The 13,969-nt window shown below is 35.7% G+C and overlaps 3 non-coding genes across 3 annotated transcripts; all 3 read right to left on the bottom strand.

Moving 5' to 3' along the window:
• Window positions 1-1,948: 1,948 nt before the first annotated feature.
• On the bottom strand, window positions 1,949-5,918 carry LOC139353803 (large subunit ribosomal RNA). Its single transcript, XR_011604943.1, has one exon. It is a non-coding gene; the product is annotated as a large subunit ribosomal RNA (ribosomal RNA).
• A 403-nt stretch (window positions 5,919-6,321) lies between these two features.
• On the bottom strand, window positions 6,322-6,500 carry LOC118879303 (5.8S ribosomal RNA). The gene has a single exon (XR_005015583.1). It is a non-coding gene; the product is annotated as a 5.8S ribosomal RNA (ribosomal RNA).
• A 668-nt stretch (window positions 6,501-7,168) lies between these two features.
• On the bottom strand, window positions 7,169-9,163 carry LOC118879305 (small subunit ribosomal RNA). The gene has a single exon (XR_005015539.1). It is a non-coding gene; the product is annotated as a small subunit ribosomal RNA (ribosomal RNA).
• Window positions 9,164-13,969: the final 4,806 nt, after the last annotated feature.

Here is a 13,969-nt window from a genome sequence, read left to right on the forward strand (position 1 = left end):
CGTATTCAAGTTTGCAGTACCTCTTAGTATGCCCGAAAGCTTGGCAGCGGAAGCATTGTACCACCTCGTCAAACTTTTTTGGTTCCTCGATGGAGACGACGGCATGGCACAGTCTGTTGATCTCGAAGACTTTCTTGTTTGTTGGAGCTGGTTCAAGGTTAATGAAAAACATCGACAATGGCATTTTAGTTACCCTTGATACTGCATTTTTAGCATCACGCACATTGTGGCCGAGATTCACAAAGGCTTCCTTGACATCCTCAATTGGTGTAGTGTGGTGTAGTCCCTTAACAACAATGCGGAAAGCTCGCTCTTCCTTAAGTTGGAATGTACGGAAAGCTATTTGACAGTTGTCCAGGTGGGCAACAATTTTTCGGTAAGTGGTGCTGTCCTTCGGCATCAGCCTGATGTTGCCTCTTCCCGTTGCCTTGTAAGAGAAAGTATCGGAATTCGCCAATGTGCGCATTTCGTTTAAAAATCCGCCAATGTTTATTACATCCGGGATAAAAATTGGAGGGGGCTTGGGTGCTGTTTTAAGTTCGGCATTATCGACGGTCTTTTCATTGCTGCTCTCTACAGGCAGAGAAGCGAAACGATTTGAGGTGCTAGGACCTATATCCTTCTTTTTGTCTTGATTCACGGCAGCCTTATTCTTTATGGTCTTTTTAGGGAAAATGTAAGGGCGAATTATCTCACCTTCCTCAGGTGACGTGTTGCTTGAGGAGCACGATGAGCTCGGGGTAGGGCTGGGAGATTTTTCCCGTTTCTCCCTGATGATTTTCTTTACGCCTCTAATTGACTCTGGCGATCCGGGAGGTAGACTCCTTTTGACTCCTTTTGGTAAGACTCTCGACTTCAGATCCTGCCAAGGGTCTTTTTTGGGTGCGGCTACAGTCGCGTTGTCCACATCCATGCTGCCGGTGTTGCTATTGTCACCCATGGCGACAGCACCACCAACAAGCACAGCCGGCTAACTGTGTGAGTGAACTATTTATTTCCTTTACCTCTTCTGACAAAAAATCGACGACGAGATGTCGCCGAAAAGTAGGCAAAAGTATTAGGAGTCGCCGCCCTCTGGCGGAGTGATACAGCGATGAGGTGTCGCCGAATGTATGCTATGAATCCTGAAGTAGTCGCCCTCTGGCGGAATGAAATCAGCTGATTTCCAAAAAACCAACCAATTTGCGGAGATACGAACCGATATAAATTAGTGCAGAAGCGAACCGAGCTGCTGTCAAAACGTTATCTAGATAAGGCAGGCGCCACTCGAGAGAGAGCGGCTCTCTTACAACAGTGAAATATGAGTTTTATTGCCGAAATTGGCCTGACACACGGAGCGCCCGAGAGAGCGCCTCTCTCTCAGCACGTCGAATGTTCTCGAATAGTCTGGGGTGGAAAATCGCGATTATGGCCTTCCTACCACCTTTTTCGTGCAGAAAACACACGGAATGATTATGCGAACACAATGCGCGAATATTTATGCTATTTTTAGCAAGGAAAAATGCGTTTTACAGCCGAAATTGGCCCGACACACGGAGCGCCCGAGAGAGCGCCTCTCTCTCAGCACGTCGAATGTTCTCGAATAGTCTGGGGTGGAAAATCGCGATTATGGCCTTCCTACCACCTTTTTCGTGCAGAAAACACGCGTAATGATTATGCGAACACAATGCGCGAATATTTATGCTATTTTTAGCAAGGAAAAACGCGTTTTACTGCCGAAATTGACCAGTCACACGGAGCGCTCGAAAAACACGTCTGCTCTCCAGAGCATTTGACTGACAACTGACTAATAAAGATGACGATGCATTTTGTTTGTTCAATATTTATTTATAATAATATATTGATTTTTTTATAGGTCTCTTATATTACTAGACCTTTTGCTAACCACAAAGTGGCGCGCCGTTGCAAGCAAGCATAAATTATTATGCCGCTTGCAACATCTTTATTATCGAATCATCAAGCAAAGGATAAGCTTCAGTGGATCGCAGTATGGCAGCTGCTCAACCACTTACAACACCTTGCCTGTTACAAAAGTCGTTTACAATTGATTCTAGGCTTTGTCATTGTATTAAATAATGCTTTTATATGTAACTAGCGCGGCATCAGGTGATCAAAGATCCTCCCAATTTACTATGTTACAAATTACATTGGCATCACATCCATTGTCGTTTATAAAGTAAATTATAAACTTTAAATGGTTTAGAAGCCATACAATGCAAATTGCCCCTTATTTATCATTGCAGTCCAGCACGGATACGACCTTAGAGGCGTTCAGGCATAATCCAACGGACGTAGCGTCATACCACTGTTCGCTCGAACAAGTATTGTGCCATTGGTCCGTACCTGCGGTTCCTCTCGTACTACGCAGGAATGCTGTCGCAACAACGTTTTGTCATTAGTAGGGTAAAACTAACCTGTCTCACGACGGTCTAAACCCAGCTCACGTTCCCTTGCATGGGTGAACAATCCAACGCTTGGTGAATTTTGCTTCACAATGATAGGAAGAGCCGACATCGAAGGATCAAAAAGCGACGTCGCTATGAACGCTTGGCCGCCACAAGCCAGTTATCCCTATGGTAACTTTTCTGACACCTCTTGTTAAAAACTCTTTAAACCAAAAGGATCGATAGGCCGAGCTTTTGCTGTCCCTGTGTGTACTGAACACCGAGATCAAGTCAGCATTTGCCCTTTTGCTCTATGTGTGGTTTCTGTCCGCACTGAGCTGGCCTTGGGACACCTCCGTTATTATTTGAGAGATGTACCGCCCCAGTCAAACTCCCTACCTGGCAATGTCCTTGAATTGGATCATACCTGAGTAATTGGAGTTATACCAAATTTTCAAATCAAAAATACATAAATGCACCGTTTTATTAAAGAATTTGTTTGCGATTATATAACAAACTCGTGATACTTTGATCAAGAAGCTTGCATCAAAACCCAATACCATAAGATATAATAAATATATCCGTATAATGGCTAGGAAATGATACACGTTCCATTTAATCAAGTAAGTAAGGAAACAATAAGAGTAGTGGTATTTCATTGGCGATACCAAACCGAAGTCTAATATCTCCCACTTATTCTACACCTCTTATGTCTCCTTACACTGCCAGATTAGAGTCAAGCTCAAAAGGGTCTTCTTTCCCCGCTAATTATTCCAAGCCCGTTCCCTTGGCTGTGGTTTCGCTAGATAGTAGATAGGGACAGTAGGAATCTCGTTAATCCATTCATGCGCGTCACTAATTAGATGACGAGGCATTTGGCTACCTTAAGAGAGTCATAGTTACTCCCGCCGTTGACCCGCGCTTACTTGAATTTCTTCACTTTGACATTCAGAGCACTGGGCAGAAATCACATTGTGTCAACACCCGCTAGGGCCATCACAATGCTTTGTTTTAATTAGACAGTCGGATTCCCCAAGTCCGTGCCAGTTCTGAATTGATTGTTAATTGATAATCGTTATAATTAATAAGAACTAATTGGTTTAACCCAATTAGTATTCTTAAAAATTTTAGCAAGAAAGTTCCACAATTGGCTACGTAACTAAACTATCCGGGGAACAAGTGACCAACATAAATGCCAGACACTCTATTTACCCAGAACGAGCACATAAACCATGTTATTGTTTCCCAATCAAGCCCGACTATCTCAATCTTCAGAGCCAATCCTTATCCCGAAGTTACGGATCTAATTTGCCGACTTCCCTTACCTACATTATTCTATCGACTAGAGACTCTTCACCTTGGAGACCAGCTGCGGATATTGGTACGGCCTGTTGAGAAGTTTGCGTGTCCCCACCATAAATTTTCAAGGTCCGAGGAGAAAATATCGACACAACAGTATATGTCATGCTCTTCTAGCCCATCTACCATATCTCTCTGCGAAAGACTTCCATGGTAGTACGGCTATAAAACAGAAAAGAAAACTCTTCCGATATCTCTCGACGGCTTCTTTATGGTCGTTCCTGTTGCCAGGATGAGCACGAGGCCCATATTTAATAACAAACGGATACTCAACAGGTTACGGAATTGGAACCGTATTCCCTTTCGTTCAAAATTATTCAAGTATATTAATTAGCTTGATTTATATAATATAATATATTTGTATGGCATTTGTGTTTTACTTGAAAATTTTCGGCTTTCGCCTTGAACTTAGGACCGACTAACTCGTGATCAACCACTGTTCACACGAAACCCTTCTCCACTTCAGTCCTCCAAGGTCTCATTCGATTATTTGCTACTACCACCAAGATCTGTACCAATGGCAGCTCCATGCAGGCTTGCGCCAAACACTTCTACGCATACCATTGTACCTTCCTACTCACTAAAGTTTCAAAATTTATATCACAAGTAATATAAATCATCTACTTTAGCGGTAATGTATAGGTATACAACTTAAGCGCCATCCATTTTAAGGGCTAGTTGCTTCGGCAGGTGAGTTGTTACACACTCCTTAGCGGATTTCGACTTCCATGATCACCGTCCTGCTGTTTTAAGCAACCAACGCCTTTCATGGTATCTGCATGAGTTGTTAATTTGGGCACCGTAACATTACGTTTGGTTCATCCCACAGCGCCAGTTCTGCTTACCAAAAGTGGCCCACTGGGCACATTATATCATAACCTTGAACTTCATATCAAGAAAGTTAAGGTTCTTACCCATTTAAAGTTTGAGAATAGGTTAAGATCGTTTCGACCCTAAGGCCTCTAATCATTCGCTTTACCAGATAAGATTATTTTATATAACATTAAAATGCACCAGCTATCCTGAGGGAAACTTCGGAAGGAACCAGCTACTAGATGGTTCGATTGGTCTTTCGCCCCTATACTCAATTCTGACAATCGATTTGCACGTCAGAACTGTTTCGGTCTTCCATCAGGGTTTCCCCTGACTTCAACCTGATCAAGTATAGTTCACCATCTTTCGGGTCACAGCATATATGCTCAAGGTACGTTCCAGTTAGAGGCATAAATAATATAAATATAATTATACATAACTATATAGAACGCCCCGGGATTGTGTTAATTAGCTATAAATAGTTAAAAAACTAATCCCATTATTAGTCAAGTTAATTACGCTATTAGGTTTATATCCCAATAACTTGCACATATGTTAGACTCCTTGGTCCGTGTTTCAAGACGGGTCCCGAAGGTATCCTGAATCTTTCGCATTGTTAATCATACAAGTGCATATAATAAACACAAAAATCAATGATAATTATGCCATTATATAATTCCGAAAAATTAACGCACTGTATTCATATAAATCTATCAGCACTTTATCAAATTAATAACATTTATTCTGTGTTAAAATGCAAGCAAATTAATTTGAATAAACTATAAGTTATATTTTATGATAAATTTTGTATGCTAATAGATTACAATGTCCTTATATGGAAAAAATGCACACTATTATCATAATATTGTTTAAATATTACAATTTTAATGATGAATTTTCCATAACGGATATTCAGGTTCATCGGGCTTAACCTCTAAGCAGTTTCACGTACTGTTTAACTCTCTATTCAGAGTTCTTTTCAACTTTCCCTCACGGTACTTGTTTACTATCGGTCTCATGGTTATATTTAGTTTTAGATGGAGTTTACCACCCACTTAGTGCTGCACTATCAAGCAACACGACTCTTTGGAAACATCATCTAGTAATCATTAACGTTATACGGGCCTGGCACCCTCTATGGGTAAATGGCCTCATTTAAGAAGGACTTAAATCGTTAATTTCTCATACTAGAATATTGACGCTCCATACACTGCATCTCACATTTGCCATATAGACAAAGTGACTTAGTGCTGAACTGATTTCTTTTCGCTCGCCGCTACTAAGAAAATCCTGGTTAGTTTCTTTTCCTCCCCTAATTAATATGCTTAAATTCAGGGGGTAGTCCCATATGAGTTGAGGTTGTGTATAACTTTTATTTGCAATTAATTCTTTATATATAATGATAAAACATTTTATTAAATTCGTTATATTTATATATATATATTTGTATGGCATTTGTTTGGTCTAACGAATCAACGAAGAATAATAATATAGTCAACGGCTTTCTATTTTCTAATCGTTAATAAGAGACAATTCTAGATAAATTTTTTATGCTAGACATTTCTCAGTATTATTTGATTGAAAAAGAAAATATTTCTCTTCGTTTTTCACATTCAAATTAATTTACTAATGTGAGATAATGTTTTTCATATATTTGTTAATATTATGAATAAAATAATTAAATTATTATTATCCAATAATATACCATATGCTTATAAAATTTCATTATAAAATTTGTATAAACAACTTAATTAGCATAGTCTTACAACCCTCAACCATATGTAGTCCAAGCAGCACTATAAAATTAATTAAAGTACATAACAGCATGGACTGCGATATGCGTTCAAAATGTCGATGTTCATGTGTCCTGCAGTTCACACGATGACGCACAGTTTGCTGCGTTCTTCATCGACCCATGAGCCGAGTGATCCACCGCTTAGAGTTTTATATATTGGTTTGTTAATTTTGTCATATATGTTTTTATTGAAAGAAATTAAAAATACACCATTTTACTGGCATATATCAATTCCTTCAATAAATTTATTTTTATACCTAAAACGAATGCTGCGAAATGTCTTAGTTTCATATAACCAATAATATATCAAGTATTTTTTTAATGGCATTTACGGTATTAAATACTTTTTAGCGATATATATTGAAATTTATATAAAACATTAACCTGTATTAATCAGGTACAACATTGTACATTTTAGGTTGTTGCATTATCCAATGTATGCGCATAACTGAGATGAACAATACATATCGCAACGCGTGTATATTATGGTCCATATACACACAGTGTTTTATTAATTGCATTTAATATACAATATAATAATAATATCAAATAATTTCGATTTGCTTGTTCGAATTTGTTATTTGTTTTGCTTTTGCTTTCTTGCTTATTTATTTCTCTTATTTATTGCAATAATATATTTATATATTATATATTTCTTATTACAATTATTATATTTCGACTTGCTTTTTCGAAATTGTATTTGATCTATATATATATAGATCATATTTTTGGCAATTTAATATTTTATTTGTATTACTATAATAATGTTATTATAATAAAAACAAATTTTTTTATTAACGGTAAGGATATTAAACAATAATGATCCTTCCGCAGGTTCACCTACGGAAACCTTGTTACGACTTTTACTTCCTCTAAATAATCAAGTTCGGTCAACTTTTGCGAAACAACCGTAACACACAAGGCGTCACAGTGATCACGTCCGGAGACCTCACTAAATAATTCAATCGGTAGTAGCGACGGGCGGTGTGTACAAAGGGCAGGGACGTAATCAATGCGAGTTAATGACTCACACTTACTGGGAATTCCAAGTTCATGTGAACAGTTTCAGTTCACAATCCCAAGCATGAAAGTGGTTCAGCGGTTTACCCGGACCTCTCGGTCTAGGAAATACACGTTGATACTTTCATTGTAGCGCGCGTGCAGCCCAGGACATCTAAGGGCATCACAGACCTGTTATTGCTCAATCTCATTATTGCTAGACGCAATTTGTCCATTTAAGAAGCTAGTGTCCTTATAATGGGACAAACCAACAGGTACGGCTCCACTTATATAAACACATTCAAACACAATAAACATTTTACTGCCACCATGAATGAAGGCTATATAAGCTTCAACACCATAATCCTGAAGATATCTATTTAATATATTTGAGTCTCGTTCGTTATCGGAATTAACCAGACAAATCACTCCACGAACTAAGAACGGCCATGCACCACCACCCATAGATTCGAGAAAGAGCTATCAATCTGTCTTACACACTTATGTTCGGACCTGGTAAGTTTTCCCGTGTTGAGTCAAATTAAGCCGCAGGCTCCACTCCTGGTGGTGCCCTTCCGTCAATTCCTTTAAGTTTCAGCTTTGCAACCATACTTCCCCCGGAGCCCAAAAGCTTTGGTTTCCCGGGAAGCGACTGAGAGAGCCATAAAAGTAGCTACACCCAATTGCTAGCTGGCATCGTTTATGGTTAGAACTAGGGCGGTATCTGATCGCCTTCGAACCTCTAACTTTCGTTCTTGATTAATGAAAACATCTTTGGCAAATGCTTTCGCTTAAGTTAGTCTTACGACGGTCCAAGAATTTCACCTCTCGCGTCGTAATACTAATGCCCCCAAACTGCTTCTATTAATCATTACCTCTTGATCTGAAAACCAATGAAAGCAGAACAGAGGTCTTATTTCATTATCCCATGCACAGAATATTCAGGCATTTGAAGCCTGCTTTAAGCACTCTAATTTGTTCAAAGTAATTGTACCGGCCCACAATAACACTCGTTTAAGAGCACTAATGCAGGTTTTTAAATAGGAGGAACATATGAAAAAATACAAGTATCTAAGCACATGTAAGAACTCCACCGGTAATACGCTTACATACATAAAGGTATAGTACTAACCACAATTGTAAGTTGTACTACCCGTATGAAGCACAAGTTCAACTACGAACGTTTTAACCGCAACAACTTTAATATACGCTATTGGAGCTGGAATTACCGCGGCTGCTGGCACCAGACTTGCCCTCCAATTGGTCCTTGTTAAAGGATTTAAAGTGTACTCATTCCAATTACAGGGCCTCGGATATGAGTCCTGTATTGTTATTTTTCGTCACTACCTCCCCGAGCTGGGAGTGGGTAATTTACGCGCCTGCTGCCTTCCTTAGATGTGGTAGCCGTTTCTCAGGCTCCCTCTCCGGAATCGAACCCTGATTCCCCGTTACCCGTTGCAACCATGGTAGTCCTAGATACTACCATCAAAAGTTGATAGGGCAGACATTTGAAAGATCTGTCGTCGGTACAAGACCATACGATCTGCATGTTATCTAGAGTTCAACCAATATAACGATCTTGCGATCGCTTGGTTTTAGCCTAATAAAAGCACATGTCCCATAAGGTTCATGTTTTAATTGCATGTATTAGCTCTAGAATTACCACAGTTATCCAAGTAACTGTTAACGATCTAAGGAACCATAACTGATATAATGAGCCTTTTGCGGTTTCACTTTTAATTCGTGTGTACTTAGACATGCATGGCTTAATCTTTGAGACAAGCATATAACTACTGGCAGGATCAACCAGAATAATGTTTTTATTCATATTTCATTCATATTTTTGAATAGAAATTAGCAATATAAATTTTATAGATTGTTTTCTATCGAATACGGCCATTTTTATATAGCATTCGTATACGTTTGTTTTCAATATATACTTGTTTCGCCACTAATAATAACAAGTTTTTTAATTATTGATGTTTAAAAAAAAGAAATATCTTATCTTCTTTAAAACACAATATTTTGTAATATGTAATAATATTTTCTTTATATATGCATATTTCATTCTAAAATATCATTTTTGTTCGACATACGTCATTATTGTATCCACACATGTACAATTTTTGTTTAACCAATATATAATATTGAGTTAAATCATTTGTATTTTGATGATAAATTTAAAATTTATCTGTATATATTCATATAGACTCTTTGGTAATATATAATATAAAACCGAGCGCATATATGATATGTACTTTAATAATAAAATATATTTATAATTCGCTTTTACGCCTTTTTTTGTGTAAACTAATATTAAATAGTTAAGATAGAGGCAGAAAGGTCAAATATACATTTACAATGTATATCTAGCAATCCTGCCTCTTTTTGTTTTAAATAGGATTAATTAACGATAAAATTGGGAAACAATTTGTTATTCTATGTATAATAGAAACACTTGGCCTTTGTTTCGACTTTATTATCTTGGGCTTAAAATATTAACCGCGGAGCCAAGTCCCATATTCATAAATGAACACAGAAACAAATTTGACGGATAATATCTTATCTACCGACTATTGTCAATAGGAGATGGCCGGCCCATTGACCATCCTATAGTAGTTTTTGGACCCATTATCTTTAATTCGGGTATTTTCAATTGTCTTTGCCACCAAACCATTTGAAACTCTCTCTTATAATAAGAGAATACACATATAAATCCATTATATGGATATATCATCTTCATTTTATTTGCTACATCACCATATAATAGTTTTTGAACCCGTAATCTTCAATTCGGGTATTTTCAATTATCTTTACCAACCAACCATATGGTATTCTTTCTTATAATAAGAGAATACATGTGTATATCCATTATATGGATATATGGTCTTAACTTTATTTGCTACACCACCCTATAGTAGTTTTTGAACCCAATATCTTCAATTCGGGTATTTTCAATTCTCTTTGCCAACCACCCATATGGTATTCTCTCTTATAATAAGAGAATACAAGTATATTTTCATTATATGGATATAATGCCATTTATTTTTCAATATCCATATAATTCATTTAGTTTTGTATGTACAAAACAAGTTTTCTTTATAGTATTGACAAAATCATATGCATACGCATAACATAAGTTTTGACCAATACGAGGAGGGGCCCGCCAACGACCACCTCCCTATAGTAGTTTTTGGACCCATGATCTTCTAAAAGCATGTTTACAGTACTAGCGTCACCCTCACTAGGTTTATATATCGTGTTTCAGTGATACACAGGTAAATTTTACCATGTATTCTTAAGTATATGGCAATTATATGCCATATCTATATAATTCAATCATATTTTAATGTATATTTATTATATTATACATTATTATGCCTTATAGGTATTATACCTATAAGCCATATCCATACGATTCATTTACTAGTGCCGCCCCTCACTAGGTTTATATATCTTATTGCATTGATATACAATTTATTCTTATTTATATGGCATTTATATGCCATATCTATACAATTCCTTCATATTTCGATGTATACTTGCTAGATTATACATTGTTATGCCTTATAGGTATTATACCTATAAGCCATATCCATACGATTCACTTATATAAATATATGTATATTTTTTAATACATTATTTTTTTTCACTTTTGTATGGATTTTTATGCATATCCATACATTTATATGGATATGCTTGGCGGTCTTAATAGTATTGACAAACTTATATGCATAACATAGGTTTTGACCAATACGAGGAGGGGCCCGCCAACGACCACCTCCCTATAGTAGTTTTTGGACCCATGATCTTCTAAAAGCATGTTTACAGTACTAGTGTCACCCTCACTAGGTTTATATATCGTGTTTCAGTGATATACGGGTAAATTTTACCATTTATTCTTAAGTATATGGCATTTATATGCCATATCTATATAATTCAATCATATTTTAATGTATATTTATTATATTATACATTATTATGCCTTATAGGTATTATACCTATAAGCCATATCCATACGATTCATTTACTAGTGCCGCCCCTCACTAGGTTTATATATCTTATTGCATTGATATACAATTTATTCTTATTTATATGGCATTTATATGCCATATCTATACAATTCCTGCATATTTCGATGTATATTTGCTAGATTATACATTGTTATGCCTTATAGGTATTATACCTATAAGCCATATCCATACGATTCACTTATATAAATATATGTATATTTTTTAATACATTATTTTTTTTCACTTTTGTATGGATTTTTATGCATATCCATACATTTATATGGATATGCTTGGCGGTCTTAATAGTATTGACAAACTTATATGCATAACATAGGTTTTGACCAATACGAGGAGGGGCCCGCCAACGACCACCTCCCTATAGTAGTTTTTGGACCCATGATCTTCTAAAAGCATGTTTACAGTACTAGTGTCACCCTCACTAGGTTTATATATCGTGTTTCAGTGATATACGGGTAAATTTTACCATTTATTCTTAAGTATATGGCATTTATATGCCATATCTATATAATTCAATCATATTTTAATGTATATTTATTATATTATACATTATTATGCCTTATAGGTATTATACCTATAAGCCATATCCATACGATTCATTTACTAGTGCCGCCCCTCACTAGGTTTATATATCTTATTGCATTGATATACAATTTATTCTTATTTATATGGCATTTATATGCCATATCTATACAATTCCTGCATATTTCGATGTATATTTGCTAGATTATACATTGTTATGCCTTATAGGTATTATACCAATAAGCCATATCCATACGATTCACTTATATAAATATATGTATATTTTTTAATACATTATTTTTTTCACTTTTGTATGGATTTTTATGCATATCCATACATTTATATGGATATGCTTGGCGGTCTTAATAGTATTGACAAACTTATATGCATAACATAGGTTTTGACCAATACGAGGAGAGGCCCGCCAACGACCACCTCCCTATAGTAGTTTTTGGACCCATGATCTTCTAAAAGCATGTTTACAGTACTAGTGTCACCCTCACTAGGTTTATATATCGTGTTTCAGTGATATACGGGTAAATTTTACCATTTATTCTTAAGTATATGGCATTTATATGCCATATCTATATAATTCAATCATATTTTAATGTATATTTATTATATTATACATTATTATGCCTTATAGGTATTATACCTATAAGCCATATCCATACGATTCATTTACTAGTGCCGCCCCTCACTAGGTTTATATATCTTATTGCATTGATATACAATTTATTCTTATTTATATGGCATTTATATGCCATATCTATACAATTCCTTCATATTTCGATGTATACTTGCTAGATTATACATTGTTATGCCTTATAGGTATTATACCTATAAGCCATATCCATACGATTCACTTATATAAATATATGTATATTTTTCAATACATTATTTTTTTTCACTTTTGTATGGATTTTTATGCATATCCATACATTTATATGGATATGCTTGGCGGTCTTAATAGTATTGACAAACTTATATGCATAACATAGGTTTTGACCAATACGAGGAGGGGCCCGCCAACGACCACCTCCCTATAGTAGTTTTTGGACCCATGATCTTCTAAAAGCATGTTTACAGTACTAGTGTCACCCTCACTAGGTTTATATATCGTGTTTCAGTGATATACGGGTAAATTTTACCATTTATTCTTAAGTATATGGCATTTATATGCCATATCTATATAATTCAATCATGTTTTAATGTATATTTATTATATTATACATTATTATGCCTTATAGGTATTATACCTATAAGCCATATCCATACGATTCATTTACTAGTGCCGCCCCTCACTAGGTTTATATATCTTATTGCATTGATATACAATTTATTCTTATGTATATGGCATTTATATGCCATATCTATACAATTCCTTCATATTTCGATGTATACTTGCTAGATTATACATTGTTATGCCTTATAGGTATTATACCTATAAGCCATATCCATACGATTCACTTATATAAATATATGTATATTTTTCAATACATTATTTTTTTTCACTTTTGTATGGATTTTTATGCATATCCATACATTTATATGGATATGCTTGGCGGTCTTAATAGTATTGACAAACTTATATGCATAACATAGGTTTTGACCAATACGAGGAGGGGCCCGCCAACGACCACCTCCCTATAGTAGTTTTTGGACCCATTATCTTCCAAAAGCATGTTTACAGTACTAGCGTCACCCTCACTAGGTTTATATATCGTGTTTAAGTGATATACGGGTAAATTTTACCATTTATTCTTAAGTATATGGCATTTATATGCCATATCTATATAATTCAATCATGTTTTAATGTATATTTATTATATTATACATTATTATGCCTTATAGGTATTATACCTATAAGCCATATCCATACGATTCATTTACTAGTGCCGCCCCTCACTAGGTTTATATATCTTATTGCATTGATATACAATTTATTCTTATGTATATGGCATTTATATGCCATATCTATACAATTCCTGCATATTTCGATGTATATTTGCTAGATTATACATTGTTATGCCTTATAGGTATTATACCTATAAGACATATCCATA

Source organism: Drosophila suzukii, chromosome Y (assembly GCF_043229965.1).
Source record: "Drosophila suzukii chromosome Y, CBGP_Dsuzu_IsoJpt1.0, whole genome shotgun sequence".
Taxonomy (NCBI): Eukaryota; Metazoa; Arthropoda; class Insecta; order Diptera; family Drosophilidae; genus Drosophila; species Drosophila suzukii.